Raw genomic sequence first — 25,106 nt, forward strand, 5'->3', positions numbered from 1 at the left:
CCTTACTGGACAGCCTCCCTCTCTTCATCTGGACACAATCAAGAGGAGAAACAAATTAGAAAGTCTGCTTTTCTAGATTGGTTCAAGATGGTAGAGTAGAAGGACTTGTGCTCATGCCCTCTTGCGAGAACACTGGAATCACAACTAAGTGCTCAACAATCATCGACAGTAAGACACTGGAACTCACCAAGAAAGGTACCCCACATCGAAAGACAAAGGAGAAGCCACAATGAGATGGTAGGAGGGGTGCAATCAAAACAAAATCAAATCCCATAACCGCTGGGTGGGTGACTCACAAACTGGAGAACAATTATACCACAGAAGTCCACCCACTGGAGTGAAGGATCTGAGCCCCACATCAGGCTTCCCAACCTGGGGGTTGGGCAATGGGAGGAGGAATTCCCAGAGAATCAAACTCTGAAGGCTAGCGGGATTTTATTTCAGGACTTCAAGAGGACTGCAGGAAACAGACACTCCATTCTTGGAAGGCACACACAAAGTAGTGTGCACACCAGGATCCAGGCGGAAGGAGCAGTGATGCCATAGGAGACTGAACCAAACCTACCTGCTAGTGTAGGAGGGTCTCCTGCAGAGGTGGGGAGCAGCTGTGGCTCACCACAGGGACAAGGACACTGGCAGCAGAAGTTCTGGGAAGTACTCCTTGGCATGAGACCACCTGTAGTCCACCATTAGCCCCACCAAAGATCCTGTAGCCTCCAGTATTGGGTTGCCTCAGGCCAAACAACCAGCAGGAAGGGAACTCAGTCCCATCCATCAGCAGACAAGTGGATTAAAGTTTACTGAGTTCTATCCACCACAGAAACACCAAGCTATACCCACCACCAGTTCCTACCATCAGGAGGCTTGCACTAGCCTCTTAGATAGCCTCATCCAGCAGAGGGCAGACAATAGAAGCAAGAAGAACAACAATCCAGCAGCCTGTGGAATGAAAAGCACATTCAAAGAAAGATAGACAAAATGAAAAGGCAGAGGACTAGGTACCAAATGAAGGAACAAGATAAAACCCCAGAAAAACAACTAAATGAAGTGGAGATAGGCAAGTTTCCAGAAAAAATATTCAGAGTAATGATAGTGAAGATGATGTAGGACCTCAGAAAAAGAATGGAAGCAAAGATCAAGAAGATGCAAGGAATGTTTAACAAAGACCTAGAAGAATCAAAGAACAAACAAACAGAGATGAACAGTACAATAACTGAAAAGAAAAATACACTAAAAGGACTCAATAGCAGAATAACTGAGGCAGAAGACCAGATAAGTGACCTGGAACACAGAATGGCGAAAATCACTGCTGTGGAACAGAATAAATAAAAAAGAATGAAAAGAGATGAAGACAGACTAAGAGGCCTCTGGGACAATATTAAACACACCACATTCACATTATAGGGGTCCCAGAAGGAGAAGAGAGAGAGAAAGGACCTGAGAAAATATTTGAAGAGACTATAGTGGAAAAATTCCATAACATGGGAAAGGAAATAGCCACCCAAGGCCAGGAAGCACAGAGAGTCTCAGGCAGGATAAACCCAAGGAGAAACATGCCAAGACACATAGTAATCAAATTGACAAAAATTAAAGACAAAGGAAAATTATTAAAAGCAGCAAGGTAAATAACATACAAGGGAACTCCCATAAGGTTAACAGCTGATTTCTCAGCAGAAACTCTACAAACCAGAAGGGTGTGGCACAATATATTTAAAGTGATGAAAGGGAGAACAGAAAACCAAGATTACTCTACCTGGCAAGGATCTCATTCAGATTTGATGGAGAAATCAAAGGCTTTACAGACAAGCAAAAACTAAGAAGATTCAGAACAACCAAACCAGTTCTACAGCAAATGCTAAAGGAACTTCTCTAAGTGGGAAACACAAGAGAAGAAAAGGACCTACAAAAACAAACCCAAAACAATTAAGAAAATGGTAATAGGAACATACATATTGATAATTACCTTAAATGTAAATGGATTAAATGCTCCAAACAAAAAACACTAGCTCGCTGAATGGATACAAAAAAAAGACCTGTGTATATGCTGTCTACAAGAGACCCACTTCAGACCTAGGAACACAAAGAGACGAAAAGTGAGGGGATGGAAAAAGATATTCCATACAAATGGCAATCAAAAGAAAGCTGGAGTAGCAATACTCATATCAGATGAAATAGACTATAAAATAAAGAATGTTCCAAGAGACAAGGAAGGACACTACATGATCAAGGGGTCAATCCAAGAAGAATATATAACAGTTATAAATATATATGCACCCAGCATAGGAGCACCGCAATACATAAGGCAAATGCTAACAGCTATAAAAGAGGAAATCAACAGTAACACAATAATCGTGGGGGACTTTAACACCTCACTTATACCAATGGACAGATCATCCAAAATGAAAATAAATAAGGAAACACAAGCTTTAAATAACATGTTATACCAGATGGACTTAATTGATATTTATAGGACATTCCACCTGAAAACAGCAGATTACTCTTTCTTCTTAAGTGCACAAAACATTCTCCAGGATAGATCACATCTTGGGTCACAAATCAAGACTCAGTAAATTTAAGAAAACTGAAATCATATCAAGCATTTTTTCTGACCACAATGCTATGAGATTAGAAATAAATTACAATGAAAAAAACGTAAAAAACACAAACACATGGAGGCTAAACAATACATTACTAAATAACTAAGAGATCACTGAAGAAATCAAAGAGGAAATCCAAAAATACCTAGAGACAAATGACAACAAAAACATGACAATCCAAAACCTATGGGATGCAGCAAAAGCAGTTCCAAGAGGAAAGTTTATAGCAATACAATCCTACCTCAAGTAACAAGAAAAATCTCAAATACACAACTTAACCTTACACCTAAAGCAGTTAGAGAAAGAAGAAAAAAAATACACAAAGTAAGCGGAAGGAAAGAAATCATAAAGATCAGATCAGAAATAAATGAAAAAGAAATAAAGGAAACAATAGGAAATATCAATAAAACTAAAAGAAGGTTCATTGAGAAGATAAACGGAATTGATAAACCATTAGCCAGACTCATGAGGAAAACAAGGGAGAAGACTCAAATCAACAGAATTAGAAATGAAAAAGGATAAGTAACAACTGACACTGCAGAAATTAAAAGGATCATGAGAGACTACTACAAGCAACTATATGCAAATAAAATGGACAACCTGGAAGAAATGGAAAAGATCTTAGAAAAGCACAATCTTCCAAGATTGAACCAGGAAGAAATAGAAAATATGAACAGAACAATTGCAAGCACTGAAATTGAAACTGTGATTTAAAATCTTCCAACAAACAAAAGTCCAGGACCAGATGGCTTCACAGGCGAATTCTATCAAACCTTCAGAGAAGAATTAACACCCATCCTTCTCAAACTCTTCCAAAAAATTGCAGAGGAAGGAACACTCCCAAACTCATTGTATGAGGCCACCAACACCCTGATACCAAAACCAGAAAAAGATACTACAAAAAAAGAAAATTACAGACCAATATCACTGATGAATATAGATGCAAAAATCCTCAAAAAACTACTAGCAAACAGAATCCAACAACACATTAAAAGGATCATACACCATGATCAAGTGGGATTTATCTCAGGGATGCAAGGATTCTTTGATATATGCAAACCAATCAATGTGATACACCATTTTAACAAATTGAAGAATAAAAACCATATGATCATCTCAATAGATGCATAAAAAGCTTTTGACAAAATTCATCACCTATTTAGGATAAAAACTCTCCAGAAAGTGGGCATAGAGGGAACCTACCTCAATATAATAAAGGCATTATATGACAAACCCACAGCCAACATTGTTCTCAATGCTGAAAAACTGAAAGCATTTCCTCTAGGATCAGGAACAAGACAATGATGTCCACTCTCACCACTATCATTCAACAAAGTTTTGGAAGTCCTAGCTGTGGTAATCAGAGAAGAAAAAGAAATAAAAAGAACACAAATTGGAAAAGAAGAAGTAAAACTGTCACTGTTTGCAGATGACATGATACTATACGTAGAAAATCCTAAAGATGCCACCAAAAAACTACTAGAGCTAATCAATGAATCTGGTAAAGTTGCAGGATAGAAAATTAATGCACAGAAATCTCTTGCATTCCTATACACTAATGATGAAAAATCTGAAAGAGAAATTAAGGAAACACTCCCATTTACCATTGCAACAAAAAGAATAAAATACGTAGGAATAAATCTATCTAAGGAGGTAAAAGACCTGTATGCAGAAAACTATAAGACACTGATGAAAGAAATCAAAGATGATACCAACAAATGAAGCGACATACCATATTCTTGGACTGGAAGAATGAATATTGTGAAAATGACCATACTACCCAAAGCAATCTACAGATTCAATGCAATCCCTATCAAATAACCAATGGCATTGTTTACGGAACTAGAAATTAAACATTTTTAATTTGTATGGATACATAAAAGACCCCGAATAGCCAAAGCAATCTTGAGGGAATAAAACGGAGCTGGAGGAATCCCTGACTTCAGATTATACTACAAAGCTAGTATAGTACCTTTATACTAGCTACAAATCAAGACAATATGGTACTGTCACAAAAACAGAAATATAGATCAATGGAACAGGATAGAAAGCCCAGAGATAAACCCACGCACATATGGTCAACTAATCTATGACAAAGGATGCAAGAATATACAATGGAGAAAAGACAGTCTCTTCAATAAGTGGTGTTAGGAAAACTGTACAGCTACATGTAAAAGAATGAAATTAGAACATTCCCTAACACCATACACAAAAACAAACTCAAAATGGATTAAAGACCTAAACGTAAGACTGGACACTATAAAACCCTTAGAGGAAAACATAGGAAGAACACTCTATGACATAAATCACAGCAAGATCTTTTTTGATCCTCATCCTAGAATAATGAAAATATAAACAAAAATAAACAAATGGGACCTAATGAAACTTAAACTTTTGCACAGCAAAGGAAACCATAAACAAGACAAAAAGACAACCTTCAGAAAGGGAGAAAATATTTGCAAATGAAGCAACTGACAAAGGATTAATCTCCAAAATATACAGGCAGCTCATGCAGTTCAATATCAAAAAACAAACAACCCAATCAAAAAATGGGCAGAAGACTTAAGTAGACATTTCTCCAAAGAAGACATACAGATGGCCAACAGGCACATGAAAAGGTGCTCAACAAGGTTAATTATTAGAGAAAGGCAAATTAAAACTACAATGAGGTATCACATCCAACCAGTTAGAATGGACATAGTCAAAAAATCTACAAACAAGAAATGCTGGAGAGGATGTGGAGAAAAGGGAACGCTCTTGCACTGTTGGTGGGAATGTAAACTGATACAGCCACTATGGAGAACAATATGGAGGTTCCTTAAAAAACTAAAAATAGAATTACCATATGACCCAGCAATCCCACTACTGTGCATGCACCCAGAGAAAACCATAATTCAAAAGGACACATGCATCCCAATGTTCTTTGCAGCACTATTTACAATAGCTAGGTCATGGAAGCAACCTAAATGCCCATTGACAAATGAATGAATAAAGAAGATGTGGTACATATATACAATGGAATATTATTCAGTCATAAAAAGAACGAAATTGGGTCATTTGCAGAGACATGGATGGACCTAGAGACTGTCATACAGAGTGAAGTAAGTCAGAAAGAGAAAAACAAATATCGTATATTAACACATTTATGTGGAATCTAGAAAAATGGTACACATGAACTGGTTTGCAAGGTAGAAATAGAGACACAGATGCAGAGAAGAAGCATATGGACACCAAGGGGGGAAAGCAGGGGTGGTGGAGGTGGTGGTGGGACAAATTGGGAGATTGAGATTGACATATATACACTAATATGTATAAAATAGATAACTAATAAGAACCTGCTGTATAAAAAATAAATAAATAAAATAAAATTCAAGAATAAAAAAACAAAAACAAACAAAAAAACAAATCTTTGCCAAATGGATCAGCTAAAAATGGTTTCCCATTTTAATTTTCTTAGTTTTGAGTTTGAGGGTCTTCCTTTTTTGTTGTTCATTTATAATTCTAGTTTTGAACCAACTTTCCAAATTTTTTGATTGGCATTTTTCTAAGAGATTTGTAACAATTATTTGTATACTAAGGCCTTTTTCTGTCATGAGATTTGCATTTTTTTGTCTTGTTTTGTTGGTCTTTTGACTTTGTAATGATACTTTTGTTGCACACATATTTTAGAATTTTTACTGACAAATGTACCAGTTTTTTCCTTTATGGATTCTGGATTTTTATACCATACTTATAAATAATTCCTAAGTTATGTTTTACATTTACTCATCTTTCATATTTTTATGAGCCCATTTTATATTAAATGCATTGATTTATCAAAAAAAAAGTCTGCTTTTCTAATTGTTCTGCTTTCTGGTTTTGGCCTCTAGAGTCTTTAAAAATGGAGGTGGGAAGGAGAGAGAAGAGAGGTGTTGGAATATGATGTAAGCCTAAAAATGAAAAATGTCTTCTTTTACCCTCCTAGCATTTCACAGAGCACCTGGTCACCTGGGCATGATGAGGTCATTGTGGCTAAGAACACTTGATTTTCAGAAAGGATACCATATTTGTGCTTCCTGTGAGGATTGGGTCACACCTGCCAGCCCAATCACCTGTCTTATATTAGGTTCAATTCCTGAGTGACAAGGAGAGGGGTACAGTAGAGGAGTTTTCTAATGATTGGCAGCCACCCTGAGTCCACAAAACAGTTCTGGAGGTACTTGATGACTAGAAACCAGACAAGAGGATTGTTGGTGGTATGGACATAGATTATCCAAAAGGCTGGCCAGAAAAAGGTAGAGCATGGCACAGGCCTTCATGAAAACTTGTAAGTAGCAGAAGACCAGGAAAAACTGTATACTTGGGTAAATTTAGAGACCTTTTACATTTCTCCCTTTATTTCATACGTACTCAGCAGATCTCTGCTGTTTATATTCCTGTTTTTCCAGGTACTCAGCAGCTGGGTGGGTGAAATAGGCTCCTGGCCAAATACGAAAATCCAGGTGGCAGTGGCCAAGCAGAGGTGATAGGGCTATGGAACATCCACTGGACCTACTTGAAGATGAACAGTTTGCCACAGACAGCAGGCATGAACCCAGGTTTTTATTGTTGTTGAGGTTGTGTTTCTTGAAGATAAACTTGCTCTCTTCAAATATGACTCATGAGTACATATATCAAAAGCAAGTAGGAAGGCCCTGACAAAAACAAATGCTCAAGCAATGTAGATGAAAGCAGTGCAGTCTTTAGCATCATTTTCTTGGCTTAAACAAAGTGATGGCTATGGCCATAAAAGCTACATTATTGAAGTTGAGAGCACTGGCAGTCCAGAGGAGCCAAGGTGCAGAAACGCCAGCACATAAACATCACTGTTGGCCAAGCACAGGTGTAACAATAAGTGGAAGGTAATAAAAATATCCCTGGAGCAGGGATAATTTCCAGAAGTAGGAGTTAACCACACTAGTACCCAAATAGCTTTGAGTGTGTCCCTGGGCTGCCCTTCTGAAAGTAGTCTGATTTCCCTTCACATAGCAGGTGGTATTGTAGGAGTTGGGCCACAGTTTTCTTTTAATAAGAACAATCTTGTCAGATCCTGAGAGGCTATGGTCTGAGAACCAGGTGAAAAAGTTACAGGTGATGCCCTGCGCCTGCAGATGAAGGACTCCTGACCATATGTTTGGAATGGAAAAAAATGTCACTTGTCCAGAAGCTCTGATCTCATATTCGTTAATAATCACCTTGTTTCTGTAGTAGGAGTTTGCTCAAAAGATTACCTTGAAGTTGTAGATTGTCCTGGGTTATCTGAACTCCTTTATTCCTAATTAATATGAACCTCAGCAAATCTACATTGTGGCCCTTAAGCATGACTGTTGGATGTGGATTGTTCCAAATGTCCACATCCATATTTTTGGTTGATGAATCTTGTACCCTCACCCACGTACCACTGCATTTGCCCAAACTTGGGCTCCAATTGAAGGAAGATGCTGTCAGCCTGAACATTCACTGTCCCTAAATCCAGATTCAAGAAAGTCTCTGAAGATATCACATTCAGGGGCCAGGCCCTTGTCCCCTCCTTCATCTCTACCACTTAATTTTCCTTCACCACCTTCTCTCCTCTCTCCATGGATACTTCATCTCCTCCTCTACTTCCTTCACTTTTTCCTTCTCCAATATTCTCATCTCTCTACCTGCTTTTCATCCATGAATTTCTTTACTTTCCTCATCTCTTCTGCTGTCATTGAGAAGATGGCACCCTCTTTAGTTGCCACCATTTTAGCCAACCCCCCACACCAACGTATTTTGTGAGACTTCTACCCCACGGTGAGCCAGAACTCTATAGGGTATTCCTGCCAACATGAATAGTGTGTGGTGGGAGGCCTCCTTCCTGAAAGAGGTTGCTCACTGGTACCAAAAGTGCCAGAGAAAATTGAGGCATCACAGACGATGGTTGGGAGGATGGGGTAGCCTGGATATTACTACATCCTTTCCACCCCAACTACAAAGAAACTTGCATCCCTAGTCTCAGTTGCTGAGACTAGACTGAACAGTAACCAAAACTGAGCAAGAAGAGGCTCTACCTTCCACAGGGGAACAAGAAGCAACCTCTACTGCCTTTCAAGCTGGCGTATGAATATTCATTTTTGTCAGACACTATATCGGGAATCTGCCTTAACATTTTTATTCCCCACCTATAAAATGTTATTATTAAAATCAAAATTATTATTAACCTGTTCTTTTTAGGCTTTGTAAATAATCCTGCAGTCATTCAATATTATAATAGCGTCTCCATTATAGAGTCCTATTTCATGATGCTAAAGGTTGATATTCTGGAAATAATTTAAAAATATTAAGATTAATATTGCAAAGGATCGAGCTCTGTATTTGTCCTTCTTGTGAAGTTATGAGTAATAAGAACTAAGTTGTGATGAGTCATAAAATAACCTCATAATATTTATAACTTTCTATGGGTGTTACCCCTCACCATTCAAGGAACTGAAAGTCCTTGATTGGCACTGTCATTAACCTAGACTGATAATTCAGAGAAGAGCCTCTGAAAACAAAAGGTCATTTGCTCCTAAAGCCCACTCTTATCTTTACATGTGGGTAGCTATTTTCCCCAATGTAGCTTTAAATTCACAGCTGGCTCATTCTCAGAGACCCTAATTCAGAGAATGGATTGAAACTAGGTTTATTTATTACTTTTAAAGTCCCTGAAGACCTCATGGATGCACTCATTATTTTGAAAGAAGTCTCAAAAATAGAAGAAGAAAAACTTTTCCCACCTCACTGAGTACACAGCTCCTTTAGTGCACGTGTCAAACAAAACTGAAAACCAGGCAAAGTTTATCTCAAGACTTAGCCCTCACGTTTTTTCAAGTTTACTTTCCTTACTTCTGGGTCTGTGACTTTCTTACATACATATTTGATGAACATAATTCTATATTACAGTATGTATGGGGTGTGTGTGCATTTGTGCATGTATGTGTTTATACTCTCCCTCTACTAGCTATATTTAACTTTATATCCCTGAATCCTAGCACAGTATCAGGATGCCCAATAGAGTTTTATTAAATGCTTTACATTTGTCCAGTTTCTACATTGGAGTGGAAATTGTCTGCTAAGCAAGCTTTTGGAATGCAAAATTCAGGACCACCCGCATAAGAATCACCTAGACAGTACTTATTAAAAATTAGATCTCTAGGCCCCACCTAGATCTATTAAAAGAAAATCTAAGTATAAGACCAAGCTATCTGCATTCTCACATGCTTCCAGGTAAATTTTATGATTCTCAAAGTTTGAAGACTTCTGGTGTATGATGTGAATTAAAAATATACAAAATCCACCCAGATATTCACATTTTTTAAAAAGTGCTAATAAGCCTTCAGAATGGAGAAAAGCAGCACTACCCTGAGCTCCAGCCATTGCCATATAAATTTTTCTCTGAGTTTTGCCTTAATTGTGGGGGCAATAAACTTCTCCGGACATATCCATAATTTTCAGAACTTTATATTAAAACTTCCAGTCAGTCACCGTCTCTCCATCCCTGCACACACCCACCAAATGCTGAGAATCATATGACACAAGAGGTATTCAATGATCCAAAGTTTGTTGAGTACAATTAAATACATCCAAGTGGGGGGACCTTCAAGATGGTGGAGGAGTAAGATGTGGAGATCACCTTCTTCCCTACAAATACATCAAAAATGCATCTACATGTGGAACAACTCCTACAGAACACCTACTGAATGCTGGCAGAAGACCTCATATTTCCCAAAAGGCAAGAAAATCCACACATACCTGGGTAGGGCAAAAGAAAAAAGAAAAAACAGAGACAAAAGAATAGGGATGGGACCTGCACCTCTGGGAGGGAGCTGTGAAGGAGGGAAAGTTTTCACACACTAGGAAGCTCCTTCACTGGCGGAGACAGGGGTGGGTGGGGGGAAAGCTTTGGAGCCACGGAGGAGAGCGCAGCAACAGTGGTGCAGAGGGCAAAGTGGAGAGATTCCCACACAGAGGATTGGTGCTGACCAGCACTCACCAGCCTGAGAGGCTTGTCTGCTCACCTGCCAGGGGGGGTGCTGGGAGCTGAGGCTCAGGCTTCAGAGGTGAGATACCAGGGAGAGGACTGGTGTTGGCAGCGTGAACACAGCCTGAAGGGGGCTAGGGCACCACAGTTAACCGGGAGGGAGTCTGGGAAAAAGTCTGGACCTGCATAAGAGGCAAGAGACCATGATTTTGGGGTGTGCGAGGAGAGGGCATTCCTTCTCTGTCAACCCACAGAAGGCAGAGCACTGGCTAAACGAGCTCCAGAGATGGGAGCAAGCCGTGGCTATCAGCTCAGTCTCCAGAGATGGACGTGAAATGCTAATGCTGCTGCTGCTGCTGCAGACACCAAGAATCCTGTGTGCAAGCACAGGTCACTATCCACAACCCTGCCCCGGAAGCCTGTGCAGCCCACCACTGCCAGGGTCCTGTAATCCAGGGACAACTTCTCTGGGAGAACACACCGTGCACCTCAGGCTGTTGCAACTTCACATGGGGCTCTGGACTGCAGGCTCGCCCCGCATTCTAATTATAACTACTGTACCCTTCCCTCCCCCCAGCATGAGTGAGCCAGAGCCCCCTAATCAGCTGCTGATTTAACCCCCTCCTGTCTGGGCAGTGAACAGATGTCTGAGGGTGACCTACAAACAGAGGTGGGGCCAAAATGAAACCTGAACAGGAAGAGCTGTGTGAACAAAGACGAGAAAGGGAAATTTCTCCAAGTCTCAGGAGCAGCAGATTAAATCCCCACAATCAACTTGACATACCCTGCATCTGTGGAATACCTGAATATACAAATAATCAAGCCAAAATTGAGGTGGTGTACTTTGGGAGCAACTGTAGACTTGGGATTTGCTGTGTGCAACTGACTTTTTACTGATTTTTACGTTTATCATAGTATAGTTTTTAGCGCTTGTTATCATTGGTGGATTTGTTTATTGGTGTCATTGCTCTCTTTTTAAAATTATTATTACTTCTTTATTTTAACAACTTTTTTCTTTTAATAATTTTATATTAATTAATTAATTAATTTATTTTCTCCATTTTTTTATGAGCTGTGTGGCTGACAGTGTCTTGGTTCCCTGTCCTGGTGTCAGGCCTGAGCCTCTGAGGTGGGAGAGCTGAGTTCAGGACATTGGACCACCTGAGACCTCCCGGCCCCAAGTAATATCAATGGGCGAGAGCTCACCCAGAGATCTCTGTCTCAACAGTAAGACCGAGCTCCACCCAATGGTCAGCAAGCTCCAGTGCTGGATGCCCAATGGCAAACAACTAGCAAGACAGGAACACAACCCCACCCATTAGCAAAGAGGCTGCCCCAAATCATAGTAAGTTCACAGACACCCCAAAACACACCACTTGACGTGGCCCTGCTGATAAGAAAGACAAGATCCAGCCCCATCCATCAGAACACAGGCACCAGTCCCCTCCACCAAGAAGCCTACACAAGCCACTGAACCAATCTTACCCACTGGGGGAAGATACCAAAACAATGGGAACTATGAACCTGCAGCCTGAGAAAAGGAGCCCAAACACAATAAGTTAAGCAAAATGAGAAGACAGAGAAATATGCAGCAGATGAAGGAGCAAGGTAAAAATCCACCAAACCAAACAAATGAAGAGGAAATACTCGTCTACCTGAAAAAGAATTCAGAGTAATGATAGTAAAGATGACACAAAATCTTGGAAAATGGAATGGAGAAAATACAAGAAATATTTAACAAGGACCTAGAAGAACTAAAGAGCAAACAATGATGAACAACACAATAAATGAAGTTTAAAATTCTCTAGAAAGAATCAATAGCAGAATAACTGAGGCAGAAGAATGAATAAGTGAACTGGAAGATAAAATAGTGGAAATGACTACCACAGAGCAGATTAAAGAAAAAAGAATGAAAAGAATTGAGGACAGTTCCAGAGACCTCTGGGACAACATTAAATGCACCAACATTCAAATTATAGGGGCCCCAGAAGAAGAAGAGAAAAAGAAAGGGACTGAGAAATTATTTGAAGAGATTATAGTTGAAAACTTCACTAACATGGGAAAGGAAATAGTCAAGTCCAGGAAGTGCAGAGAGTCTCATACAGGATAAATCCAAGGAGAAACATGCCAAGATACATATTAATCAAACTATAAAAAATTAAACACACACAAAAAAATTCTAAAAGCAACAAGGGAAAAGCAACAAATAACATACAGGAGAATCCTCAGAAGGTTAACAGCTGATCATTCAGCAGAAACTCACAAGCCAGAAGGGAGTGGCAGGACATATTTAAAGGGATGAAAGGAAAAAACCTACAAGCAAGATTACTCTACTCAGTGAGGCTCTCATTCAGATTTGATGGAGAAATTAAAACCTTTACAGACAAGTAAAAGTTAAGAGAATTCAGCATCATCAAACCAGCTTTACAACAAATGCTAAAGGAACTTCTCTAGGCAGGAAACATAGAGAAGGAAAAGACCTACAAAAACAAACCCAAAACAATTAAGAAAATGGGAATAGGAACATACATATCGATAATTACCTTAAATGTAAATGGATTAAATGCTCCCACCAAAAGACACAGACTGGCTGAATGGATACAAAAACAAGACCCATATATATGCTGTCTACAAGAGACCCACTTCAGACCTAGGGACACATATAAACTGAAAGTGAGGGGATGGAAAAAATATTCCATGCAATTGGAAATCAAAAGAAAGCTGGAGTAGCAATTCTCATATCAGAAAAAATAGACTTTAAAACAAAGACTATTACAAGAGACAAAGAAGGACACTACATAATGATCAAGGGATCAATCCAAGAAGATATAACAATTGTAAATACTTATGCACCCAACATAGGAGCACCTCAATACATAAGCAACTGCTAACAGCCACAGAAGGGGAAATCAACAGTAACACAATCATAGTATGGGACTTTCTCCAATGGACAGATCATCCCAAATGAAAATAAATAAGGAAACAGAAGCTTAAAATGACACATTAAGCAAGATGGACTTAATTGATATTTATAGGACATTCTATCCAAAAACAACAGAATACACTTTCTTCTCAAGTGCTTATGGAACATTCTACAGGATAGATCATATCTTGGGTCACAAATCAAGCCTCAGTAAAATTAAGAAAACTGAATATGCCTCAAGTGTCTTTTCCGACCACAATGCTATGAGACTAGATATCAACTACAGGAAAAAAACTGTAAAAAATACATACACATGGAGGCTAAACAATACATTACTAAATAACCAAGAGATCACTGAAGAAATCAAAGAGGAAATCAAAAAATACCTAGAAATAAATGACAATGTAAACACGATGACCCAAGACATAGGGGATGAAGCCAAAGCAGTTCTGAGAGGGAAGTTTATAGGAATACAATCCTACCTCAAGAAACAAGAAAAATCTCGAATAAACAACCTAATCTTACACCTAAAGCAATTAGAAAAAGAAGAACAAAAGAAACCCAAAGTTAGCAGAAGGAAAGAATTCATAATGAACAGATCAGAAATAAATGAAAAAGAAATGAAGGAAACAATAACAAAGATCAATAAAACTAAAAGCTGGTTCTTTGAGAAGATTAACAAAATTGATAAACCATTAGAGACTTATCAAGAAAAAAAGGAGGAAGACTCAAATCAACAGAATTAGAAATGGAAAAGAGGTAAGAACTGAAACTGCAGAAATACAAAGGATCATGAGAGATTACTACAAGGAACTATATGCCAATAAAATGGAAAACCTGAAAGAAATGGACAAATTTTTAGAAAAGTAAAGCCTTCTGAGACTGTAGCAATAAGAAATAGAAAATATAAACAGAACAATTGCAAACAGTGAAATTGAAACTGTGAATTGAAATTTAAAATCTTCCCACAAACAAAACCCCAGGACCAGATGGCTTCACAGGCAAATTCTATCAAACATTTAGAGAAGAGCTTACACCTATCATTCTCAAATGCTTCCAAAATATAGCAGAGGGAGGAACACTCCCAATCTCATTCTACGAGGCCACCATCACCCTGATACCAAAACCAGACAAAGGTGTCACAAAAAAAGAAAACTACAGGCCAATATCACTGATGAACATAGATGCAAAAACCCTCAACAAAATACTAGCAAACAGAATCCAACAGCACATTAAAAGGATCATACACCATGATCAAGTGGGGTTTACCCCAGGAATGCAGGGATTCTTCAATATACGCAAATCAATCAATGTGGTACGCTATATTAACAAATTGAAGAAGAAAAACCATATAATAATCTCAAGAGATGCAGAAAAAACTTTTGACAAAATTCAGCACCGTTTATGATAAAAACTCTCCAGAAAGTAGGCATAGAGGGAACTTACCTCAACATAATAAGGGTCATATATGACAAACCCACAGCCAACATCATTCTCAATGGTGAAAAACTGAATGCATTTCCTCTAAGATCAGGAACAAGACAAGGTTGCCCACTCTCACCACTAATATTCAACATAGTGTTGGAAGTTTTAGCCACAGCCATCAGAGAAGAAAAAGAAATAAAAGGAATCCAAATCAGAAAAGAAGAAGTAAAACTGCCAGTGTTTGCTGATGACATGATACTACATATAGAGAATCCTAAAGATGCTACCAGAAAACTACTAGAGCTAATCAATGAATTTGGTAATGTAGCAGGATACAAAATTAATGCAAAGAGATCTCTTGCCTTCCTATACAGTAATGAGGAATAATCTGAAAGAGAAATTAAGGAAACACTCCCATTTACCATTGCAACAAAAAGAATAAAATACCTAGGAATAAACCTACCTAAGGAGACAAAAGTATTGAATGCAGAAAGCTATGACACTGATGAAAGAAATCAAAGATAATACAAAGAGATGGAGAGATATACCATGTTCTTGGATTGGAAGAATTAACATTGTGAAAATGACTATACTACCCAAAGCAATCTACAGATTAATACAATTGCTATCAAACTACCAATGGCATTTTTCACAGAACTAGAACAAAAAATTTCGCAATTTGTATGGAAACACAAAAGACCCTGAATAGCCAAAGCAATCTTGAGAAAGAAAAATGGACGAACCAGGCTCCCTCACTTCAGACTATACTACAAAGCTACAGTAATCAAGACAGTATGGTACTGGCACAGAAACAGAAATATAGATCAATGGAACAGGATAGAAAGCCCAGAGATAAAGCCATGCACATATGGTCACCTTATCTTTGATAAAGGAGGCAAGAATGTACAATAGAGAAAAGACAGCCTCTTCAATAAGTGGTGCTGGGAAAACTGGACATCTACATGTAAACAATGAAATTAGAACACTTCCTAACACCTAACTCAAAACAGATTAAAGGCCTAAATGCAAGGCCAGACACTATAAAACTCTTAGAGGATAACATCTGAAGAACACTCTTTGACATAAATCACAGCAAGATCCTTTTTGACCCAACTCCTAGAGAAATGGAAATAAAAACACAAATAAACAAATGGGACCTAAAGACACTTAAAAGCTTTTGCACAGCAAAGGAAACCATAAACAAGACGAAAAGACAACCCTCAGAATGGGAGAAAATATTTACAAATGAAGCAACTGACAAAGGATTAATCTCCAAAATTTACAAGCAGCTCAATATCAAAAAACAAACAACCCAATCAAAAAATGGGCAGAAGACCTAAATAGACATTTCTCCAAAGACGATATACAGATTGCCAACGAATACATGAAAGGATGCTCAACATCACTAATCATTAGAGAAATGCAAATGAAAACTGCAATGAGGTATCATCTCACACTGGTCAGAATGGCCATCATCAAAAAATCTACAAACAATAAATGCTGGAGAGGGTGTGGAGAAAAGGGAACCCTCTTGAACTGTTGGTGGGAATGGAAATTGATACAGCCACTATGGAGAACAGTATGGAGTTTCCTTAGAAAACTAAAAATAGAACTACCATATGACCCAGCAAACCCACTACTGGGCATAAACACTGAGAAAACCATAATTCAAAATGAATTATTTCAGTACTATTTATGATAGACAGGACATGGAAGCAACCAAAGTGTTCATTGACAGATGATTGGATAAAGAAGATGTGGCACATATATACAGTGGAATATTACTCAGCCATAAAAGTATATGAAATTGAATTATTTGTAATGAGGTGGATGGACCTAGTCTGTCATATGGAGTGAAGTAAGTCAGAAAGAGAAAAACAAATACCATACGCTAACACATACATATAGACTCTAAAAAAAAAAAAAAAAAAGTTCTGATGAACCTAGGGGAAGAACAGGAATAAAGACACAGACGTAGAGAATGGACTTGAGGACATGGGGAGGGGGAAGGGAAAGCTGGGAAAAAGTGAGATAGTAAGCATTGACATATATACACTACCAAATGTAAAATAGATATCTAGTGGGAAGCAGCTGCATAGCACAGGGAGATCATCTCGGTGCTTTGCGACAACCTAGAGGGGTGGGATTGGGAGGGTGGGAGGGAGATGCAAGAGGGCAGAGATATGGTGATATATGTATACATATAGTTGATTCTCTTTGTTATACAGCAGAAACTAACACAACACAGTAAATTAATTATACTCCAATAAAGATGTTAAATAAAAGAAAATAAAAATAAAGTTTTACATTAAACAAAGAAAATACATCCAATTGTATTATTGTGCATAATGGCTTAGCAATTCAAATGGAAACAAGTTTAACTAAGGACTTACTGATAAAGCTACTTCAAAAAATCTCTCATTCTTTTTAAAAAATCTAATTACACTCATTTTGATTGATATTTCTGACCCAAATAATAATAATACTTCTTTCAAGGATGTCTCTACAGTGCTCAGCTGATAAGGCACATTGAAAAGAGGTCATGGATATAAATAGCACAGTTATTTAGCTTGGGAACTACTCCCAAATGAGGGGAAATAGATTCCAAATGACTGCCTAATAAAGAAAGCTCTTCTTCTGATAAAACTCTCAGTAGATCTATTAATGCAAATTCCAATTACTGCTCAAGATCTCAATCATGTGGAAAACAATATTGCCAGCCCTTAGGTTGTTTATCAGAAGGGTTATTAAATATTGAGATATGTTAGCAAATAATATATATGTGAATAAATATATATATATTTTTTCTGGTCACAATTTTGTTGTAAATCCTCAGGGTAGATGTGGCAACTGAAAATTTCTTTCTGCTATACAGTAGACTGTCCTGTAAGAACTTCAGTAATATGGTTCTAATCTCCTACCTTTATCCACCACTATCATCCTAATTTATTCCATGCTTCAATCAAAATGAATAACTCAATGTTCTTTGCATACTTTCTGTACCTGCCACCATCTTATTTATACTCAAAGTTATTTCTCTATCTGGAATCCATCCATTCACTGTTTATGAAATAATTATTAAGATTCTATTTTTTTAAGAAAAGTTTTCCAGAGATTTCTGATTTACCAGAACTTTAAATATGTCCCCAGAGAATGGTGAATGTCTGATGTATTTTCAGTACACACATAATAAGTGCTGAATCATGTTAGTTGATGTCACAAAAGTGAATAGCTTCAAGACTTACTATAAAGCTACAGTAATCAGGACAGTGTGGTATCAGTAAAAGAATAGACAAATCAGCTAAACAGAATAAATCCCCCAGAAATAGACCCCATAAATATAGTCGACTGATCTTTGACAAAGGGGCAAAGGCAATGCAATGGAGCAAATATAGTCTTTTTAACAAATTGTGTTTGAACACCTGGTCATCCACATACAAAAAAAATGAATCTAGATACAGCTCTTACACCTGTCACAAAAATTAACTCAAAATGGAGTGTATACCTAAATGTAAAATAGAAAACTATAAAACTCCTGAAAGATAACATAAGAGAAAACCTAGATGAACTTGGGTATGGTGATGCTTTTTTTTTTTTTTTTATAACACCACCAAAGACACAATCTATGAAAGAAACAACTGATAAACTGGACTTTATTAAAATTAAAAATTTCTGCTCTGAGAAAGATATTGTCAAGAGAAGTAGAAGACAAGTCACAGGCTGGGAGAAAATATTTGCAAAAATATATCTGATAAAGGACCATTATCTACAATATTTAAGTAACTCAACAATAAGGAAACTAACAATCCAATTTAAAAATTAGCCTAAGACCTTAATATATACCTCACAAAGAAGATATACAGATTGAAAATAAACATATGAAAAGATGGTCCACATTATATGTCATCAGGGAAATGCAAATTAAAACACAGTGAGGTACCACTACAAACCAATTAGAATGGCGAAAATCCAGAACACTGACTGTGTTGCTGGTGAGGATGTGGAGCAACAGGAACTCTCAGTCATTGCTGGTGGAAATAAAAATGGTACACCCTCTTTGGAAGACAGTTTGGCTGTTTCTTACACAACTAAACAAACTCGTACAGTACAACCTATTCAGCAATCACACTTGCTTGGTAGTTACCCAAAGGAGTTGAAAACATATATCCATGCAAAAATTTACACATGGAAGCAAGCGAGATGTCCTTCAGTAAGTGAATGAATAAACTGACTGGTATATTCAGACAATGGAATATTATTAAAGAAATGACTTATCAAACCATGACAAGACATGGAGGACTCTTAGATACATGTTACTAAGTGAAACGAGCCAATCTGAAAAGGCTACATACTATGTGATCTAAATATATGACATTCTGGAAAAGGCAAAACTATGGAGACAATAAAAAGATCAGCAGTTGCTGGGAGTTGGGAGAGATGAATAGGTGGAGCACAGAGGATTATTAGGGCAGTGAAAATATTCTGTATGATACTATAATGATGGATATATGTCATTATACATTTGCCCAAATCCATATAATGAACAATACCAAAAGTGAATCTAAGGTAAACTATGGACTTGCTGATTATATGTCAATGTAGGTTCATCCTTGGTCACTCATCATTCTAGTGAGTGGTGTTGATAATGTAGAAGTTTATGCACGTGTAGGGCAGTGGTATATGGGAAATCTCTGTACATTCCTCTCAATTTTATTGTAAAGCTAAAACTAAAAATTAAAGTCTTTTTTCTTTTTTAAGTGAATAGTGTGGTCCAATTAGCAAATCAAATGAAAATACTTCATTAAGAATTTTTTTTTTAAAGATAACCTAACCTCTATAAACCCTACTGCCTCAGATTATCTATGTAAATACTAGCTTTTGTCTCCCCAGATTAAGTACGGTTTTAGAAAACAGATTTCCCCCAACCCCTCTTCCATGAGTCAAACTTGTCACATGCTTCCAAGTCCATCTTCATGCCATATCTTTTCTGAAAGTGTCCCCAATCCTTCAGTAGGATGTCAACTTTGCCTCTTTTAGGACCCCACTAAAGCTTGTTTTCCACATCTCTTATACTGTTGTCATTCATGTTCATACTTTCTCTAATATCATCCTGTCTAGATTGTTAAGTCATTTAACTTTGAAGGCAAGAACAATGCCTTAGTTATCGTTTTAAATCCAGCAGGGGCTAGCACCTTGCTAGCACAGTAGACATGTAGAGAATTATGACTGAGTCAAATTGTATTATAAACATCTCTAGGAAGAGTTAGGTCAATATAAACAATGTGTGAATTAACTTTCCAGATCATAGTCATTGTTACAGGCCTCCAGAACATTCAATCAATTCAGTTCAAGCCTGCATAATTCCAAAATAAGAACATATTCAGGTGACCAGGTGATTTGCATGGATGATGAAATAGAAATACATCCATTATTAAGTTGACAAAATTAACCACTTACTTCAGGGTTCCAACATTGACTCCTGTACATGTCTTGCCAGCCCAGGTAATGCTACCACCATTCCTCAACAGAATTATGGCATTAATATCCTTATGTTCTACTTTTTTCCACCCACTCCTCCCAAATCTAAACCCCACACTACTCTTGAAGTGATTTTTATAAAGCAAATCTACTTGTGTCTCTCTTGTATTCAAAATTCTTCAATGTCTTCACCTTGCTTTTATGATTAAGAACAAAATCACTGAAATAGCTAAACCACTTATAGATTCTACCTCCTACCTATGTCTGTACATTTAGCTTGTCTTACTCTTCTCCATTCCTTAAGTTTCACCAAACTGATCTTCATTTTAGTTGTTCCAATTTCATCATATTCCTTTCTGACTCAGAGCCTTTACATATCCTAACTCTACCGCTTAGAATCCTCTCCTCTCATTATTCTTTCTACCTGGTTAACTCATATTTAGGTATCAATTTAAAATCATCTCCTTGGGGTGCCTTCCAACTCCTAAACTATATCAGGTGTCTCTATTATATGCTCTCATAACACCATGTAAATTTTTGTAGTCATTCTTATTGCAGTTTATAATTACAGATTTTGTGAGTGTTCATTAATCATGGTCTTCCTCATTAGACTATAAACTCCATGAATGCAGGTGTCATTTGTACTTTGCTCACAACTTGGTGTGGTGCCTGACATATGGTAAGTGCTCAGGAAACATTTTTTAAAAATATAAATAGGTGAAAGTGGTTGGTCAAGTGTGGACTTCCTTAAGATCATGCAGTCTTGACACCATCCAGAGCAGCCTTCTGGAATGGAAAACCCTGAACAATGCTAAATTTACCACCTATTTATTAGCTTTGTGACCTTAAACAAGCTCTTTAACTTGTTTAAAAGAAATAACAAGCCCCAAATGGAGTCATTTGCCCCCATAACAGCAAACCAAGAATTAATTGCAGTTTCAACCTCTCCCAGGAATGTGAACAATCTTAAATTTCCTGATCAGCAATGTGTGGTAATTTGCATAATAGGACCTCTGTCATTCCCAACCCCACAAAAGAAATGGGGGGGGGGGGTGTGGGGGGGGGAAGAAGAGGGAAAGAGGTCTTTTTAAAAGTACAAACTACTGGAAAAGCTCCCTCACCCAAAATCTAATTCATACTCTAACATAATTAAGATTATTTGTCAAGGACAAATACAAATCTTAAAAGTCTTTTCCACAAATAGTAAAAAGCCTTAGCCATCTGAGCTAATACACTTAACTTATTCCAACTGTTACTTATAAACTAGTGAGGTTTATATTGTTATACCTGATTCATAACTAAAGTTTTAAAATGAAAGCTATGAAATCTCTGGTTATATCTATCTGTATATAAGTATATACACAAAAAATATGGTATTTTCTACTTTTGGATATTATTACCAAAATTAATTCGTAAAAGAGTTCTATTTAAATTGGCTTAAAAGTAAGCACTTATGAATTAAATATTTCTAAATCTTAAAAGTATAATATAAACTAACCCTAATGTTTTTCAAATTCACATGATCTAGCATTAAAAGCAAATTTAAAGTTATTGTTTTAATTAAAATAGGCATATCTTTACAGTTATCAGCATTAAATTTAAAACTTTTCTTCCACTTAGGTTTACTATAAGTCAAATAAGTTCATGTTATCTCTGTTACAAAATTCGTCAGCAAGAAAAATAGCCTGAGATGATGGCTGACTTTGTCTAATGTATCATGAAGTTTCCATGGGTAATCTAAACAAAATTTTTGGGAACAAGTGATTTAGATCAATATAAATGGGGTAAGACTTTTTAGGTGAACTCTTTTGTTTTAAATTTTCATTGGTGTATAGTTGATTTACAATGTTGTGTTAGTTTCAGTTGTACAGCAACGTGAATCAGTTTTATATATATACATATATCCACTCTTTTTTAGGTTCTTTTCCCATATAGGCCGTTACAGAGTATTGAGTAGAGTTCCCTGTGTTATACTGTAGGTCCTTATTAGTTATCTATTTTATATATAGTAGTGTGTATATGTTGATCCCAATCTCCCAATTTATTCCTCCCCCTCCCTTATCCCTGGTAACAATAAGTTTGTTTTCTACATATGTAACTCTATTTCTGTTTTGTAGATAAGTTCATTTATACCCTTTTCTTATATTCCACATATAAGCAATATCATATGATGTGTGTCTTTCTCTGTCTGACTTACATCACTCAGTATGACAATCTCTAGGTCCATACATGTTGCTGCAAATGGCATTATTTCATTCTTTTTAATGGTTGAGTAATATTCCATGTTACATATATACCACATCTTCCCTATCCATTCCTCTGTTGATGGACATTTAGGTTGCTTCCATGTCCTGGCTATTGTAAATAGTGCTGCAATGAACACTGGGGTGCATATATCTTTTCAAATTATGGTTTTCTCTGGATATATGCCTGGGATTGGGATTGCTGGATCATATGGTAGTGAAGTTTTTAAAAATGATTATGTTTTATGGTATGTCTAATAAATATTGTTTCTCCAAATATTTTTATTAACTTGAAACATTCAAGTTGTGCTAAGTTAAATGTTGGGAATTCATTGAATGTCTAGGTCATTTCCCAAGAAAGTAAAATAATAAAACATTAATTGTTAAACAAGTCTGTTTACCTACTTTTGTCTTATTACAGAAAAACTAAATATGTTTGGGTTTATTACAAACATGTCTTGTACCACATTTTAAAAAAAAGGAATTACGCTATAAGGAAATGAATGTATGCTTCTAGAAATTATAAAATGTATTCATAAGTTTGCCAGTCAAGAAAGACTGGATACCAAACAGTTCACAATTGCTTATTCCTTAGCTTTCACTAGAAATTAAAGTTTCTAAGGGTTAAAAAAAATCCTAATTAATATATGTAATTAAAACTACTAAAATTAATAAGAAAAACATCGTTGTATGCAAGGAAATTTTAAAAAGAGATATAAGGAATGGAAATATATTTTGATAAGTAAAAAAGAAAGTAATTTTGTCCTAAAGAGAGGTTTAAAAAGGAGTGGTGGGGGGCTAGGACAAAAATCTAAATGTAATAAAAGAAGTTGTAGAACGTTTGTGGAAAAGGAACCCTAATAAAAGAGATTTGTGTGTTGTTAGGACTGGTTCAGATTAGAACAAATTTAATTGAGTAAATTAATTTTAATATTAAAAGTAAGCTTGTACAAAACTAGAATTTAGTTTTCTCACTAAGAGGACAAAATTTTCGAGTCTCTCCAGGAGGATTAACCAAGATGGCGGAGTAGAAGGACGTGCTCTCACTCCCTCTTGTGAGAGCACCAGAATCACAACTGGCTGCTGGACAATCATTGACAGGAAGACACTGGACTTCACCAAGGAGGATACCCCACGTCCAAGGACAGAGGAGAAGCCACAGTGAGACGGTAGGAGGGGCGCAATCAGAGTAAAATCAAATCCCATAACTGCTGGGTGGGTGACGCACAGACTGGTGAGCACTTATACCACAGAAGTCCACCCACTGGAGTGAACGTTCTGAGCCCCACGTCAGGCTTCCCAACCTGGGGGTCCGGGAATGGGAGGAGGAATTCATAGAGAATCAGACTTTGGAGCCTAGTGGGAATTGATTGCAGGACTTTGACAGGACTGGGGGAAACAGAGACCCCACTCTTGGAGGGCGCACACAAAATAGTGTGTGCATTGGGACCCAGGGGAAGGAGCAGTGACCCTGGGGGAGACTGAACCAAACATACCTGCTGGTGTTGGGGGGTCTCCTGCAGAGGCGGGGGCTGGCTCTGTTTCACCGTGGGGACAAGGACACTGGCAGCTGAGGTTCTGGGAAGTACTCCTTGGTGTGAGCCCTCCCAGAGTCTGCCATTAGCCCCACCAAAGAGCCTGGGTAGGCTCCAGTGTTGGGTTGCCTCAGGCAAAACAACCAACAGGGAGGGAACCCAGCCCCACCCATCAACAGTCAAGTGGATTAAAGTTTTACTGAGCTCTGACCGCCACAGCAACAGTCAGCTCTACCCACCTCCAGAGCCTCCCATCAAGTCTCTTAGATAGCCTCAACCACCAGAGGGCAGACAGCAGAAGCAAGAAAAACTACAGTCCTGCTGCCTGTGGAACAGAAACCACATTTACAGAAAGATAGACAAGATGAAAAGGCAGAGGGCTATATACCAGATGAAAGAACAAGAAAAAACCCCAGAAAAACAACTAAATGAAGTGGAGATAGGCAACCTTCCAGAAAAAGAATTCAGAATATTGATGGTGAAGATGATCCAGGACCTTGGAATAAGAATGGAGGCAAAGATTGAGAAGATGCAAGAAATGATTAACAAAGACCTAGAAGAATTAAAGAACAAACAAACAGAGATGACCAATACAATAACTGAAATGAAAACTACACTAGAAGGAATCAATAGTAGAATAACTGAGGCAGAAGAACGGATAAGTGACCTGGAAGACAGAATGGTGGAATTCACTGCTGCAAAACAGAATAAAGAAAAAAGAATGAAAAGAAATGAAGACACCCTAAGAGACCTCTGGGACAACATTAAATGCAACAACATTTGCATTATAGGGGTCCCAGAAGGAGAAGAGAGAGAGAAAGGACCAGAGAAAATATTTGAAGAGATTATAGTCGAAAACTTCCCTAACATGGGAAAGGAAATAGCCACCCAAGTCCAGGAAGC

At 37.5% G+C, this 25,106-nt stretch overlaps 1 protein-coding gene across 2 annotated transcripts in view; it reads right to left on the minus strand.

Annotated features, from left to right (window-relative positions):
• The window catches only part of GUCY1A2 (guanylate cyclase 1 soluble subunit alpha 2), a 401,095-nt gene that overhangs the window by 137,927 nt on the left and 238,062 nt on the right, over positions 1-25,106 (minus strand). The gene's annotated exons all lie outside the window — the stretch shown is intronic.

This window comes from Eubalaena glacialis, chromosome 10, assembly GCF_028564815.1.
Source record: "Eubalaena glacialis isolate mEubGla1 chromosome 10, mEubGla1.1.hap2.+ XY, whole genome shotgun sequence".
Taxonomy (NCBI): Eukaryota; Metazoa; Chordata; class Mammalia; order Artiodactyla; family Balaenidae; genus Eubalaena; species Eubalaena glacialis.